Below are 17575 nucleotides of genomic sequence, written 5' to 3' on the forward strand. Positions count from 1 at the left end.
TAGGGGAAGAACCAAGGTGTGCACCTCAGCCTAGCCAGGGAAGTCAGGCTCTTTGGCCCAACCACTGGCTACATTGATTCTTCTGCCTTATGGGGGACTGTGGGATGAGACTTGGGGCCAATCAGGGTCCCCATTGAAGATAGGCCAGAAAGACAGCAGTGGGTGCTAGGTACATAGACCAGTTACTGGCCGTCTCTGCAGCTGCAGCTACTGTAGCTGTAAATGTAGGAAGAAGCCAGGTGCACCATTGAAAGCGGCATGTCCCTAACTGGAGAGGGCAACAAGGATCAGGAAAATGTCCTCAGGCTGTTAGGGTACAAACTAGCTCAGCTTGGCATCCCAACTAGACTGTCACAGCTTGCTGGTGGTCTTGTTCTGGTTGAGCTCAGTGAAGAGCAATAGGTTTTCTCAGCTGGACAAGGCACTCCCAGGGAAAAAGACGCTAGCACCAAAGGTCCATGGGGAGCCCAGAAGAAATGCAAGGCTTATGGGTTGAGAAGCAAGGAATAGGCCAGGAATCCTGTTACTGCTTTTGTGAGGAGCTATGGTGTCCTGGTCCACTCTGGAAACAAGAGGAACAGGAGGAGGAAGGGATGGGGGAAAACAATGTGGAGAGATCTCACCATGGAAAAACCCTGAAGTCAACTGCGCCTGCAGCCTTGGCTCTACAATAATTTTGCAATCAGCCACCATAAGCCATGGCCATTGATGCTCTGGAGCTGCTCCAGAATAATTTCTATCTCCTTGGGCATGCACTGAGCAGGGAGAAGGACAGCAGTGAGGGTTGCTTTTGGGCATTGAGAGAGACCCAGGGCTCCTGAAGGAGTATGCAAATTCCCTAAATGATGCTTACCATCTCTACAAATTGATTTTGCTTGAAATTCTACAATATTTACTTATGTTTTAAAATCTATTTTCATGCTTAAATCCTATCCATATATAAGAAATTTAGAAAGCTCCTGTGCCAGCACAGTACTTTTATTTTGGAGTATAATGCAAAACCAAAGAACAGGTAGTAACATTCCAGATCTTGTGTAATGTATTTCTTCATTCAGGATGTACAGTACAGCCTGTGTTGTTCTCTGCCTGCTTACTTTTTGCTCACATCTCCCACATTCATACCAGTATGTGCTCAGCCTTGCTCATCCATTGGTTTTCTAGTTTTGTTGAATTTTATGGAATTTTTGTACAGGTCTCATGGTGACTTTGTCTCTCTATAAGTATTATTCTGTGCTATTATGAGAAAACTCTACTTGGAGCTTTTCTCTTTTTTTCCAGTAATGTATTCATTCAGGTTCCAGTCTCTTCCCTGAATGCTAGTTGGTCTGAAGAGTTTATGTCAGCACACCTTCAGTGCCCAGTACTTGCTGTTTCATACTAGAAAACTTTATCCTAGTGATGTCTCCTGGGTTCCACTCATGTGGTGGTGAGCCAGTTCTCAGTCCCCTACATTACCTGCACACCCTTGTTTCCTGGTCTTGGGTTCAGTCCAATCTCTCCCACTCCAGCCCCACTGAGATCTTGGCCAGATGTGTCTATCTGAGCAGGTCCTGCAAGAGATCAAATTTGAGGGGAGGCAATAGAGCCAGGTGGGTTTCTATGACCATTTGTGCCCTCTGTAAACATCCCTCCATGTTTACTTTTCTTCTGATCATTTAAGCACACTTTATGTTGTGTAGTATGTGTTTATTGGGCCTGTGTTTTGGGACAAACTTGAATTTGCCAAGAACTGGCTTCCTCGGCTGCCAGCCCCCTTGCCAAGGCTGCAAAATGGTTCCTTCCTTTGCCCTCTGCTCGATGCCTTGAGAGATGTCAGCTTCTTTCCCTGCACAGGGAGATCATGCAGCACATCTTTCAGGTTTGTTGGGCAATGTCCTTGGTCTCTAAATGCTCTGTACCCAGACAAGCCTTCAGCTTCCCCCAAAATGCATGTTCCTTTAATTCCCTTATCCCTCCACTATGCTCACGGAGGGACCTCTCTGGCTGGTGCTTTTGGCCTGGCCATGGCAGTGTCTGTGCTGCTTTCTTGGTTTCACGCCAAGAAAAATGATTTTTTCTTAATTATGTTCTTTACGCCTATTCACAGATTTCCTGGGCCATAGCAGTGACATCAGACATTTTCCAGTGAAGACTGTACGAGTATTATGATGTCAATCATGTAGAGGTAAATTATTTAATGGGAGCAGAAAATTGTCAGGTAAGTTAGAATTTCTTGAATAAAACAAATGGTAAAAAGAATTCTAACACAATACTCATAAACTTGTCTAGATACCTTAAATCATAATTTTTGAAATAATAAAGTGCAATAAATTAAATGATTGAGAGAATAGTGAGCCATTACTAAGACCCAAATCCATTCACTGGAATATTAGTGAGAAGAAATATCTCAAATCATCATAGATTAAAAACAAACAAACACCTTGAGATGAAAGATAAAAGGGTTGGAGAATAAATCTCCTTCACCAAACATGCAAATAATAGGATTTTACAAAGGGGAAAAAAAGAAAGAAAAGCAAAAATAAGTGATCAAAAAGAAAAATTCCCTGAGGGTTGGAGGTAAGGGATATATCCAGAAATTAAAATGATACAAGTTCCAGACAGAGTTGATGAAAAAAGATGCACACTTAGATTCATCCTGACAAAATTCTAGAGCTCTAATGCTGAAGGGACAATCTTATAAACATTCAAATAAAAAGAAAAAGAGACCATCACAGCAGAATACCTGAGACTGGATGGCTGAAGTGGTGGAAATTTATTTTCTCATAGTTCTGGTGACTGAAGTCCAGACGAGGTACAAGCAGGGTTGATTTCTGGTGAGACTCCCATGTTTTGTAACAGCTACTTCTCTGCTGAGTTGTCTCCTCTCTTTTCCTCTGGGTGATGAGCTGAGAGGAAGATCTCTTGTGTCTCTTCCTTTTCTTATAGGAACACTAGTCCTTTTGGATTATGGCTACGCCTCATGACCTCACTTCCAAGTAAGTACCCCTTTAATGACACTATCTTCAAGTGCAATCACTTTGGGATTAGGACTTAAATATGTAAATTTTGGGTGGGGCACAATGTAGTCCATAACATTACCTAAAATGGAAAAGGAACCAAATCCCAATTAGAATAAATAATATTTCTTGTATGTACAATATGCCAAAATGCACTCTACTATCATGAAAAATAATCAGACTGTCATCGCTCTTATTATCTGTAAGAACAGAGGTTAGGTGATGGTACGAAAACATTTGAAAATTTTTAAAAGAGCTAGAATGGAAATACTCAATGCTTAGTCAAATTATTATTTGTTTGTCAGGACAAAAGAAATACAGTTGCAAAGACATTAAGATTCAGAGTAGATCACTTATTCCATCAGAAGAAAATACTCAATGACCAATTCCAATGAACAGATCCATTAGAATAGAGACCTCAAAGTAGGAGAAATGGGAGAAGAGAGGAACATGTGGTGAGCAATGGACCGTGGTGTACACACATATATCTAAATGAACAATGAAAGATTCTCTGGTAATACGAAATAGAGTACTAATGTGGTTTATTAAAACAGAAGGAGCATCTGCAATGAAAATTATAATAACTTGCATCTGAACTGAGTTAATTAGCTCTGTGAAATCAGAGGTGGGAGAGGGAATGAAAAAGGAATTTTTGAAAGGCACAATCTGAGTGAGGGTTGAACAATGAAAAGAATAAAAGGAGAAAGGGAAGATGGAAGTATTCTAAGGACTCATCTCAAAAAAGGGCAAGGAGGTGGAGCTTCATTGATATATGGCTTAGGAAAGACTTGAAATCTTATTAGTAAATTAGGGAAGTCTGATTATGAGTCTTTGGAAGTGAAAGGTTTTCAGTCAGAATATGGAAAATGTACTGGAATATCCAAATTAAGAAGTTGAGAAATGGAATCAATCCCAACTTTAGCAAACTGGTGGAAAAGCCAGGCAATGTGGAGCATTTCTGTAATCCCAGTAGCTCATGAGGCTGAAGCAGGGGGATTGTGATTTCAAAACCAGCCTCAGCAAAAGTGAGAGGCTAAGACACAGTGAGACCCTGTCTCTAAATAAAATACAAAATAGGGCTGGGGATGTGGCTCAGTGGTCAAGTTGGCCTAAGTTCAGTCCCCAGTACCCTCCTCCCCCCAAATATTAGGAAGTCACTAGAAGCATTAAGTAATAGATATAAAGATGGGAGAAATAAAATTAATATACATATTTGGGAATGGATTAAATTTTTCCATTGGAAGTGACTGAAAGGATGAAATATTGGTTTAATGCACACCATTTATTTTTTTAAGGTGCATTTAAAATGTGTTTAAAATTTAAGGAATAAAGGATAAAAAGAGATATTAAACAAGTAAGTGCAAAAATGAGAGAAGAAACTACAACATTAATGTAATCAAAGTGCAGTTTAAGAATAAAAACAAAAAAATTGAAATGTACATAATATAATGATAATAGATTCAACTAATGTAGAAGTTACTACTATCATAAACCCATACATACTAAATAACACAACAGCTAAATATATACATCTTACATGAATCCACTAGATAATCAAGGAGAATTTGATTAAGTATCCAATATAGCAAAAGATTTCTTATATTTATTTTGAATTAATCCAGCAAGCAGGAATAACTAAAGACATGAAGGAATTTAGTTATACAATTAATTATTTTATTTAATAACAGACTTTAATATTTTTAAAAGAAATAACATATATTTTTGTGAATCCATATAATATTTAATAAGTAAATCCTTGCCAAATTTAAGATTTGATGGACCACATTCTGTGATTAAAAATCTATGAAATTAAATGTAACCTTAAAAAATTAATACAATAATCTCTTTGCTTAGAATTGTGAAAAAAAATAATAGGTATTCCTTGAATCAAAAAGTAAATCAAAATGAAGGTTTAGTAGCACATGCCTTTAATCCCAGGGATTCTGGAGACTGAGGCAGGAGGATTGCTCCTTCAAGGCTAGCCTCAGAAGTTTAGTGATTAAGCATTTAAGTTTAGTGATTAAGCATTTAATTAAGAATTAAAAATGAAAAGAACTGAGGCTATAGCTCAGCAATAAATTCTCCTTGGGTTCAACTCCTAGTATTGCTAGTAGGGCTAAGGGTGGAGTAATTCAAACCTGATAATAAAAACTATGCAGAAATAAATGAAAAGGCTATTTACCAAAACCAGAAAACTTAGCATAATGCACAATTTACATTAGGGTGGATTTATGAAGATATTAAAAATGGAAGTAGTAGATATTACTTAGATTATGATATTAGAATATCAAAAGAACAGCAAAATAACAACTACCCAAACAAAACAACAACAACAACAAAAACAAAAACACTAGCCAGAAAAAATCAAAAACAAAAAAGAAATGCCAAATACTGCCTGATCCCATTCATATGAAGAACCTCAAATGTTGATCACTGAGAAGTTGAAAATAACAGGGTGGTCACCAGCAGCTGGGGAGAACTGATGGGAGGGAGGAACAGAAAAGGTATTTCAACAGGCACTAATTCATAGTTATATAAGAGAATTTCTGGGGGTTTTTGCATGAGAGGGTGACTATTGATAACAATAATGCATATTTCAAAAAAGGCTAGAAGAGCCAGGCATGGTGGCACTTGCATGTAATCCCAGCAGTTCAGGAGGCTGAGGCAAGAGGATTTCAAGTTCAAAGCCAGATTCAGCAACTTAGAAAGGCTTTAAGTAACTGAGAGTAAATAAAAATTGACAAAAGGACTGGGGAAGTGGCTTAGGGGTTAAGTCCCCCAGGCTGTAAATACTGACACACACACACACACACACACACACACACACACACACACACACACATCCTAGAGAAAAAGATATTGAGTGTTCGCACCACAAAGAAATGATAGCTGTTCACAAGAAGAGATGAGTGTATATGTACCTGATTTCAATATTATGCAATGTATGCATTTGTCAAGGCATCCCATGGTATCCCATCAATATATACACTGTAATGTGTTAGAAGAAAGAAAAAAAAAAAAGCTAAGCTTCATTTAAAACTAGTAAAAAGATTACGTAAATTAAATAAACTATTACTTGAAAAGACCATAAACTACATTATGAGCCTTATGAGAAAATGGAAAGGAAAGCAGAGAAAGAGGGAGAGGAAAAAAAGAGGAAGAAGAAGAAATGAAATATAAGGTTAAGGACAAGAATAAAAGAAGTATTGTTACAAACACACTGGTTAAGGACAAGTAAGAAAAATAAAAGAATACACAACAAACATTTGAAATCCTAGAAAACAATAAATTATTTCCCAGCAAACCATAAATTTATTAAAGTTTATCCAGGAAGAAATAGAAACCTAAATTGATTGATGAATAGAAAAACAATAGAAAAACAATTACACATCTGATAGGGGAATTCACCAAAGGGTTCACAGTTAAATCCTAGCTTTTCTTTAAGGAAAAGTTAATTTTAATATTATAAAATTACTTATAGAGCATCAAAAAGATTTAAAAAAATTCCAAGTCATTTTAAGAAGTCTTTTTAACTTTAATTTCTAAATTAAAATATATGTCTTTTAGAAGGAAGGAGTGAAATAGCTGGACATGGTGTAATCCCAGTGGCTCAAGAGGCTGGGGCATGAGGATCACAGGTTCAAAGACAGCCTCAGCAGCTTATCTGTGCCCTGCCTCAAAATAAAAAGGGCTTGGAGTGTGGCACCCCTGGATTCAATCCCTGGTACAAAAAAAAAAGTGAAATAATGATATATGTTACAAAATGCATGACCTCAAAATGTATGACATACCCAAAATAGTATCTCAAATAAAAGAATCAGGACATAAAAACCACATATTATATGATTCATTTATATAAAATGTTCCTAGAAAGCAAATCTATAAACAGAGAAAACAGATTAATAGTAACCTAAGGTTTGGGTGAAAGCAGGAATTTGCCACTTGTGGGTACAATGGATATTGTTGTTGTTACCACCACTACTGTGCTGGGGATGGAACCCAGAGCCTCACATGTCACAGTCCAGTACTCAATCACAAGAGCCACATCTCACCCAACAAGGGATATTTTGTGGTCACAGTTGTATGACTGCAAATTTACTAAAAATCATTGAATTGTATGCTGCAAATAGGTGAATTTTATAGTATATAAATTGTATCTCATTGAAGTGCTTTTGATTAAAGTAAATGGATATCAGAAAAGAAAAATCAATGCCATTTCTTATAAATGTACATGCAAAAGGCTTAAATAAAGTAGACTGATAGATTTCATGAAGATATCAACATATTCCATGAAGTAGCATTTCTTCTAGGAAATAAAATTATAAAAGTCATTAGCTATTCCTTAGAAAGCAAAATAGGGATAAAAATATTTGCTAATTTTACCAATATTTTCAATCACAAATTACTAAAACCATTTCAATTTCAACCAAGAGTAAGAACACAATTGTCAGTCAATATTTTCTTAAAATTCTTGCATAAGGAAATTAGAATAATATAAGCATGATCAAAATAATGGTAAATGTTTATCTGTTAGATAAAATTATTTATACCTAGAAAACCCATGAGCCTGTAATTAAAATAAAAGCAAAGTTCTCCTTTGATTGATAAAGACAATTGTACATGATAACATTTTGAAAAAAATGGCTGATATGACAATAAGGGCCTAGAAATTAAAATAGAACCGAAATTATATTCATAATGACAGAAAAGAGAACAATAAAATCTTAGGAATAAACATAATAACGTAATAAAAAGCTTTATAAGTAAAATTTCTACAAAATTAAAAGATATAAATCAAATTCTGAACAAAGAGAAAGGCATTAAATGGTCGATAAATTTTCTAAAAGTTTGATTCTTCTAAAACCAGCATATTACTTAACCTAATGCCAATTATAGTTCCACTATACCTTTCCTTTTGAAATTGAATAAAATTATTCTGAATTTATATGGATAAAAATAATGCCAGAAAGTCATGCAAAGAAAGAACAGAAATGGAAAATGACTCACATAAAAGATCATCTGACATATCCATCCAGATCAGTTCATTAGAGTATTGGCATAAAATTAGACACATTAGTGAAACATCCTGGAAACCTTGGAACTGGAACTGAGGAGAAATAAGTTTCTAATACATGATAAAAGTAATATTTGGACCAGTATAAAGGCATAAATTATTTTAAAATTGTGGTAAAATAATTAGCTCTCTCTGAAGAAGAAAACACAGTTAATCTCTATCTTACCTAAAACCAAAAATAATACTGAAAGGAGTATTGATTTAATTTTAAAAAATAATAGAACCATAGTACATTAGAAAAGGAATATTTAGGACACTCATGTATTATTTAACATTTGTGTAAAAAAAATGTGTTTATGGACCATACAAACTTTTAAAAACTCTGCATGTGAAAATATTCTACAGATATGTGAATAGAGAACAATGATGAATCTGAAGGAAAATATTAATATAACTGATACGGATTAACATCCATTTTATATAAAGAGCTCTTTCAAGCATCCCAATAGAAAAATTAGCAAAGACTGTATAGAAGCAGTGTACAAAAAGGCAATTCCAAATGGCCAACAAACATTAAAATACTCAACCTTACCAATCATCAGTGAGTGCAAATTAAAGTAATGAGATATCCCTTTATGCGCATCAGACTGGCAAGCACTGAGCAGAGCAATAACACCTACTGCTGGCGGTGATACAGAGGAAAGAGCTATTTTAATATATTGCTGGTGAAAATGTGCATTATTATAGCTTTTTTTTGGAAAGAAATCTGGCAATATCTATTAAGTTAAAACTATCCATTGACCCACACATTTTATTGTGGGAAACTGTCCCAGAGAAACAAATGTATTGGCAGGTAAGGATGCATGTTCAAGGATATTTATTGCATCACTGTTTGTTTTGAAAACCTGGAAGCTAAGTGAATTTTGATTAGAAGAGGAATGGTTGACTACAGAGAATATTACAGAACATTATGCAACTTAGTACTACATTACTTGACATGAAACAATTCCCATGATGTGAAAAAATCAGAATGCAAAAAGGTAGGTATAATATAATCTCATTGTTAAATGAAAAATTATATATTTCCCTAAATATATAACATGCACAAATATGTACATGCACACATATATATGTTCATATATACATCTGTGAATTATTCTACCTTTCTGTATTTGATTGAAGAAAAAATATCAGATTATATGAACCAGCTTGTTTAAATTGATCACCTGAGAGTAGCAATGGGAGATGATGGAATTAGAGGAATGTGGGAAGAGGAGGGAGCACAGCATAAAAAGCAAAAATACAAATAAAACCCAATATTTGTGATTTGATTTCATTTGACTCTATTATGGCCCTCAAGTTATGGTCTTTTTTGAAGGGATTCTGATCTTGTATAATCTTCTATCCTGAGAAGTGGAACTGTGACTTGTTTCTCTCAATTAGACATCACAAAGGTAATGAGATTTCACTTCCATGATTATGTCATTTATGATTTATGACTTCTGTCTGTTGACTTGCCCTTGCTGGCTTTAATGAGATAAGCTACCACATGAAATGGTCTATATGGCAAGGAACTGAGGGCAGCCATTAAGTGATAGCCAGGAAGTAAACCAGCAACCGCAGCAGCTCGGAAGTGAAGCTTTTCTCAGTCGAGCCTTCAAATGAGACCACAGTCTTCCCAGTACCTTGACTGCAGACTTGTAGGGGACTTATATAGCATGCTAGTGCCTGAACTCCTGACCCACAGAAACTAAGATATACAAATACATGTCTTAATATCTTTCTATTTATTTTAAATAAAAAAATTTTCCAAAAAAAAAATCCACTCTACATTATCTTGAAGCTTCACAGAAATGTGTAAGAAATACGTATCATTCTCATGTTGCAGGAAAGGAACCTGACACTTAGAAGTTATCTTTCTAGGTGTCAGGAAACTGGTGTTTGGCCAGAGTGGAGGTTTGAACGTTAGATGTCTAACATAAAAGTTCCTTTGCTTTGTGCATGCATGAAGGTAGTTTCCATCCGCCCACTTAACAATCCAAACATAAAACAAAAGAGTGGATTGCCCTTGGCCCACTGACACACTGCTACAAACTTTTAAGCTTTTTAGCATTTAATGACCAAAGAAAGACGTTTGCTGTACATGACAGGTGGCTTTCAGTCAACCCCTGGGCAGCCTTTTGGCTTAGGTCTCCTCAGAACAATGTCCAAAACCAATAGGACAGCTCAGGGAGTGGCACGTTTCCCAGGACTTTGTACTTCAAGCCACAATGATGAATAACTAACTGCACTCAAAGTCAAAGGGTGGACACAAAAAAGTGGAACTGAGACAGAGCAAGCCATGGAGAGGGGTCGATGTGCACAGAGAAACTGCAAGTTAGGGATTTCTAAGATAACCTGTAAAAAGGTTAAGTGAGCATTTTATAGAATGGCCAATGGTCAATGAGTTTGCACAATAGTGAGGTAAAATTTCTTTAAAAAATGTCTTTACTGCAAAGATTTTTCAGATAATTTAATATGCTAATGTACACAGAAGATTGAATTTAGAAAACTTCTTGATTAAACATTTTGTGCACTAATGCACTAATTTTTTTAAAAAAAATTTTAAATTTTTTCCATTTTTTTAAAAAATGAGAACTCCTTCTGTTATTTCTGCCTCCTTCTAAACATGTTCCTATGTCTCTACAAAGTCAACATGATATTGCACCCTATCCTCTTCCTCATAAATTTGTGTCATTCAAAATCAGTTGACAAAATTGCACTGTGTACATCTGTAAACGTGCCACAGTGAATTCCACCTTTATGGATATCTACAAATCACAAATTTTAAAAAAATAAATAAATATAGGAAGACCAGTAGGGTAGAGGAAGAGAAACAAGGGGTGAAAAGAAAAGGGAAGTACTGGGGACTGAAATCGAGCAAATTATATTCTGGACCTTAGAATTATATCAAAATGAGCTCCACGATTAGGTATAACTATAATGCACTATTCAAACATTAAAAAAAAGAGCTATTTTGGGAATGTAAATCCTGAAGGTCATTTTAGGATGTTTTCTAAGTATGCACAAAAGGGGTCAAAAACATGTATTAAAATTAGACAAATAATCTTTCTAAAAACTAAGTCTAGTGTATTCCTTAAAATCTAAAACCAGAAGTTCTAGACATTAACTACAAAAATAAAGAACTAAAAAATCTTACTTTTAGTGGCGGTCTATAGTAGAGTAAGGAACTGAATTAAGGGCATCATAAAAGTATGTGTTAATACACATATTGATTATGATAATAGTAATGGAATGCTTTCTATGTGCACTTTAGTATGACATTCACAACCATAATCTCATTTAATTTGACTCAGTGAGTTTGAAGTCATGTATTGTGAATTCTAATTTTAGAGATGAGAGAAGTAGAGACACAAGAGATCATATCTTCAGAATCACAAATCTATTAAGTTTGAGAATTAGAATTGAAAATATATTTGACTTTTGTTAAATTTTATGAAGATAATGTTTTACATTCGGGATAATTTTCTCAGATTAGTCTAGCAATTTGATGTTTTTTCACTTTTTCTTTCATCAACTACCTCTAGTCTGTTGTTCAGATTGATCACAGAAACCTTGTTTCATTTTATTATGCAATTATATTTTTCTTATCTAAAAATTCTACTTGGGCAAAATTCTATTTTATTTTAATTATGGACGACCAAAGCTTGTAAATGTACACTCAGTTCTGGCCTTAGTTATTTTCTGTGTCAGTCTTACATGTCTTGGGTAGTGAACTGTGGAAGACTGAAAGGAGATTATGAATTTCTAAGTCCTAAGCTATTTTTTAAGTTACTTTATCTGCTTCAGGTTTACGTCTCATGGGGAAAACATAAATTTGAATCTCAAAGTTACATACGTAATCTTTAACTCCATTTTTTTTACAGATAATTATTTGTAAGCACAATTCCTATAAGATTTTAAATATCCCTACCTCCTATCTAAGTCATGTAAATCAGTGTGTGTGCATGTGTGTTTTCTTAGCCATGTTTCAGGTGTGACATTGACACATTGTAAATGCCAGTTTCTTGTACCTCAGTAGTTTCAGCTCCATGTACGCAAGAGTCTATATTTCTATCCCCAAGATTAGAAGGAAATTCACTGATGTTAGGTGACCACCAGATTCAGCAGTTGCTCAGTGTCCCAACTCTGTTTTCACTAGATCTTTTTACTAGGAACATGAGAATTTTCCTTTCTTAGTGTTGGTTCAGCTGTCTGTTTATTGCTTGATTATTTCTATACATAAATATATAGCTTAGATGCATGTATCTATTTATTCATCCAAAAATTTAGTTAGCTGATTGTTTTATGATTTAAACTAGTAAGGGGAATTCCTTCTTAGCCACATTAAATATATATCTATCCCTTGTGTCTTAAATCATATCACTTCTCCATATTAATCTTTCACTTTGAAATCCATAAAATAATTGGCATTATGGAAACAGTAATTATGGCTTGTTCATAAGATCTCAGAAGAGCAGAATTAGGAAGCAGATCGTAAAATCAAAAGAAGCCATTTAAGAATGAATGAAAGGAAATATTATATTACTTTCCACAACAGGTAGCAAACCTACAAATGTGCTTCTCTAAGTGGTATTTTAGTTCAGTTAATGATGTGTTTGGCATCTTAGGAGGTAATTGTTGTGAAGAACCGTCTTTATTAAATCACGCATAATCCTGGAGATGGATTCCATTATCCAGTGAGGATACAGTGGTTAACAGGTGGGCTGTGCTTGATACCATGTTGGATGTGTGGGCCCGTGGCAGAAGACTGGAGCCATGCCCTCCCAGGAGATAGGAGCACACATCAGGCCAGGGAGAAAGCCTTTGGATAGATAATGTGTAAGCCAAAGCCTGGTGGCTGGAAAGGAGAGGCTGAGTTCAGCTTCGGTCACGTTGACTTGATGAAATTATCCAAGTGGAGATATTCCATAGTCAGCCAGATCCACATGCCTGAGCTTAGGAGATCACTCTGAGTTGGAGATATTGACTCAGTGTTTTGCTTGAATAGTAGTGTATTCCTCTATTGTATTTAATTTTAATTGATCTACTAACAAATGAAGAAGGTTTCAAAATCCAAATAGTACAAAGTGTACACAAAAATCGAGTCATTTTTCAACACTTTCAGGCCAGATACTGAATATTACCAATATAAGAATATATTACCTGTCTCTACCACTTTCTGAGGTTAGCATATACATGTTTCATGTTTTTAAAAGTGATATGACTTTATTCAAACTATTTTGCATCTTACACTTTTTACTTACTACCAAAATTATCATTTTGATGATAAGTCTGTATCATTGTAAATAGTCTCCTTATCTGTTCAACAGTTGTGTAATATTCTAATGCATATATCTGTAAGTCACAAAGTTGTGGATATTTATGTTGTTTCTATTTTTCAGTGGTATTTTAAAAATATGAGCCTCCAATATCCCATTTTCCTCACTAAAAGTATTAAGCATCTTTTCATATGTTAAATTTTTGGTAAAATCCAGTCCAAACTTCTGATTCTGAATTTAAAGCCATTAGTATTGTGCACCTGCTTTCTTCTCTGACTACACCATTTACTTTTTTGCTTAGTATTATTTAAGAAAATTAGCATTATTATTATTATTATTATTATTATTTTGTTCAATCAAACTCCTTCTTATCATATAGGTTTTGTACCTGATATTTGTTTCTTAGCTTGTTGTTATCCTCAACTCTTATGTGAAGACTTGAGATTTTAATTTAAATGATAACTTAATTATTACCCACCTAGTCACATTCAACAAGTTGCCATATTACTTGAATTTTCTGCATATCGCTCTAAAATAAAAAATGAACGAGGACTTAGTATGACTCTGGAGTGTGGAAACCGTGTGAATCTACCACTCAGATCACTGATTGCAGGAAGCCAAGGGCTTCTGCTGATGTGCTCTGAAATCCGTAGCTGGGTGTACAAAGCCACAGATCCCTTAGGCTGCATCCGGGCAATGAGTGACAGCAGGGTCACGTAAACATGTCCATTTCTGGGTGATGTGGGAATCTTCTAAGAGAAGATTTTGACCTGCAGACCCTTCAATGCCTTTATCAAGCTTCCTTATAAGCATACTACAGTCCTAAACCCTTCTGCTCAGTCTTTCTTCCTCCCCCACTGCCTTTCTTTTTATCTTTCCTCTTCCGATCACTCAAAGTCAGACTTGGATTTCTGTCCCTTGGCTCCCTCCTTAATTTTTTTTTGTAGCCTGCTACCCTATTTTTAAAATTTTGAAAATAAATGTATTTTTAAAATGTTTATTCTCATCCATCTGCTTCTTGGAGGACCAGGATTAAAACATTAAAGAACAAGGATATATGAATACTGGTTAGGGAAAGAGATCTCACAAAAGAGACAGCCTTAGGAATGCTCAGAACCATGAAAGGAAACCCAGCAAAATCTTGCAGCACTGAAGAGAAGGGAAAGGAGTATTTCTGTATGGAAATACAGAGAACTGGCATTGTGGAGCAACCAGCGTAGGACTGTGAGCATCAGGCTTCCCCCACACGTTGGTCGTGGATGATCTCAGTAAAATATAGTTGCTCAACAGGTGAGTGGGAGGTGGAACAAAACAACCACAATTGCTGACAATTCCTTTTATTTTGCTTTAAATTATGATTAAGTGTAGTAATAGCTACCATTTATTAAGCCTTCTACCTCCTACCTTATGGTAAGATTTACATAAAAGAGAAGAGCCAATTAGCAACATAAGAAGCAGTAGATGGACCTTAAGAGGAGTGTGGGAGGAGTTAGTGCAGGTTCTGTGGTTGTGAGAAGGATCTAGTAATGCTTGAGGCATGGATCACAGAAGAGAAAGGAAAACTAAAGGAGTAAAATCCCCTGGGTTATCAGAATTGACAGGATCTAGAAATGCAGCTGAATTTATTGCCTCTAACTCTTCCCTTTATCATAGGAATAAAGGAGGAAAAGTAGGTGTTGGCACAGGAGTTGAGGTGAGAAGTTAAATGTCTCTTCTGGAATTATGTCTTTTCTCTGTGCAACAGCAGCTGAAGATGTCTGCTGGATGAGAGGGAGGAGGAAACGGTTGTCTTGGGGAGAGTGGGAGGCTTAGAAATAAGGCTATGGGGGAAGGGAAGAGCGGGTCGTCATGTGTCAGCAGTTATTGGTGACCATACATCTACAAATGCTTATGTGTTCAGTCATGGAATTTTCTCCGGCAGTATGCATTTGCCTGTGTTCAGAGGTGAACCTGCAAGGCAGCTGATGGCATCCAGAAGAACCATGGCCAGACTTCCATGATCCAAAGTCACTGGGAACAGGGAGCTTAGGAAATTGGTAAAAGCATGGGAATTGCTGTGCTTTGGACTCTTAGCAAAATAGGAAGCACAGGGAAGAAAAGAGACTTGCACAATGAGGAGAGGTCAAAGAACTGCACATTCTCATAAATTTAAAAAAAAAGAGAGAGAGATAAAAAGAAAATTACTTGTGGGAATAATTGGAAGAACTTTGTCTTCATTTGCTTCCTGTTGCTAATAGAACAAAGGTTTTTTGTGGCCCTCTGTTCTGGTCCAGTGTTGAGGGCTTGCAGTAGGTGATGTCCCTCTTGCTGGCAGAGTTCCAAGGTAGCATAGGGTGTCACATGCCAAGAGATACCGAGTGTACCCGTGTGTGTAGCCCTGGTCTCTCTTGTTCTCATGTGACCACTGGGATTCTATCTGGGCCGTTCCATCCCAAAGACTTCATTTTAGTTTAATCATCTCCCAAAGACTGTACCTCCAAGCACTAGAGCTAAATTAAATTTCCATACCCTTAATTCCTTATGATAAAAATTAAACTTCCACCTGAGTTTTTGGAGGGGACAAATCATATACAAACCAAACTGTATCTGAATGAAAGAAGATAGGACAAATGTGGTTATCTGAATTTCATTATCAAGAAATGGAGGGGAATGAGCAAGGTCTAAGAGATAATGCATGAGAACTGAAGACTAGCAGAGAAGAGGAAAGGGAGACACAGGAGACAAGGAGATAAGGAATGGAGACATCAGGGAACTGGAAGAGTCAACTAAATGACCATTTAAATAACCCAAGATGTTAATCTTTTCCTCATGCTCTTCCTCCCTGTTCTGTTCTTAGTTGCTCTCTTTATATCAAAGAAGACATTTGGCATTTGTTTTTTAAGGATTGGCTAGCTTGGCTTAGCATAATCTGTTCTAATGGCATCAATTTCCCTGCAAATTCTATGATCTTGTCATTTTTTAGTGCTGTGTAATACTCCATTGTGTATAGATGCCACATTTTTTATCTATTCATCTATTGAAGGGCATCTAGGTTGGTTCCACAGTCTAGCTATTGTGAATTGTGCTGCTATGATCATTGATGTGGCAGTATCCCTATAGTATGCCCTTTTAAGATCCTCAGGGAAGACCAGTGGGGGAGAGAAAGGGAGAGAGAAGGGAAAGCATATGGAAATGGTAGGAGACCCTCAATGTAACACAAAATTACATATAAGAGGTTGTGAGGGGAAAGGGGTGGGGGACAAGGGAGAGAATTGAACAACAGCAGATGAGGTAGAGAGGAAAGATGGGAGGGGAGGGGAGGGGGGATAGTAGGGGATAGGAAAGGTAGCAGAATCCAACAGTCACTAATATAGCATTATGTAAAAATTGTGAATGTGTAACTGATGTGATTCTGCAATTTGTATTTGGGGTAAAAATGGAAGTTCATAACTCACTTGAATCAAATGTATGAAAGATGACATGTCATGAGCTTTGTAATGTTTTGAACAACCAATAAAAAAGAAAAACAATCTAAATAAAAAAAAATCTGTTGTATTTTTGCACACTAACATTGAAAAAATGAAATTATAAAAAATAAATAAATAACCCAAGATAACTAAAAAATAAAGAGATTATAATAACAAGAAGATGCAGGAGATGACTCAGACAAACAATGAAAATTTAAAAACAAATGAAGCAAATAGGGATTTTACAGAAGAAGAAAGAAATGTCTTTCTCAGCATGAAATATAGAAATTATACATATATCTAAGATCTATGACTCAACACTTTCAGGCAGAATATGGTCTGCTTCAGATGGGAGAGAATATTCAAATGGCCTAGACTCTGGTCTTTGCAAATGGCTACAATGACCAGGTACTCAGAATTTAAGACTGAAACTTAGGATGTGACAAGTATATATTTACTTATACAATGTTGCAACAAAGTATTGGAAGTTAGGCTTGACAAAGGAAGTAAGGGGCATATGGTCATCATAACTAGAGTATAACTTGTAGGTCAGTGTGACAATAAGTGGAATATAGGAACAGGATCCCTGAAACATCTGTCTCTTTGCTTTAACTTTTTCCTCTGTGGCAGGATTATTCCATTACCCAGCCACAGCTAGAATAGCTTCAAATAAAAACAAGAAACTTAATAAAGAATTCTTTCGGTATCCGAGCTATACTTTTCAGTTAAACTTTCTAGCAAATGAGGAACATGCATTTGCAAATAATAGTTTACCCATTTCAGTTGCTGTTTCCTTTC

General features: G+C 35.9%; 1 long non-coding RNA gene and 1 pseudogene across 3 annotated transcripts in view; one reads left to right on the plus strand and one right to left on the minus strand.

Annotated features, from left to right (window-relative positions):
• LOC144370642 (transcription factor GATA-6-like) overlaps positions 1-1120 on the minus strand; it is a 32305-nt pseudogene extending 31185 nt beyond the window's left edge.
• The window catches only part of LOC144370342 (uncharacterized), a 115655-nt gene that overhangs the window by 60667 nt on the left and 37413 nt on the right, over positions 1-17575 (plus strand). For all 3 annotated transcript variants that reach the window (XR_013430335.1, XR_013430334.1, XR_013430333.1), the window contains 2 exons: positions 2087-2197; positions 2926-2975. This is a non-coding gene — a long non-coding RNA (uncharacterized LOC144370342). The remainder of the gene's footprint in view (positions 1-2086; positions 2198-2925; positions 2976-17575) is intronic.

The sequence above is a fragment of the Ictidomys tridecemlineatus genome, chromosome 14, assembly GCF_052094955.1.
Source record: "Ictidomys tridecemlineatus isolate mIctTri1 chromosome 14, mIctTri1.hap1, whole genome shotgun sequence".
NCBI classification, from domain to species: Eukaryota; Metazoa; Chordata; class Mammalia; order Rodentia; family Sciuridae; genus Ictidomys; species Ictidomys tridecemlineatus.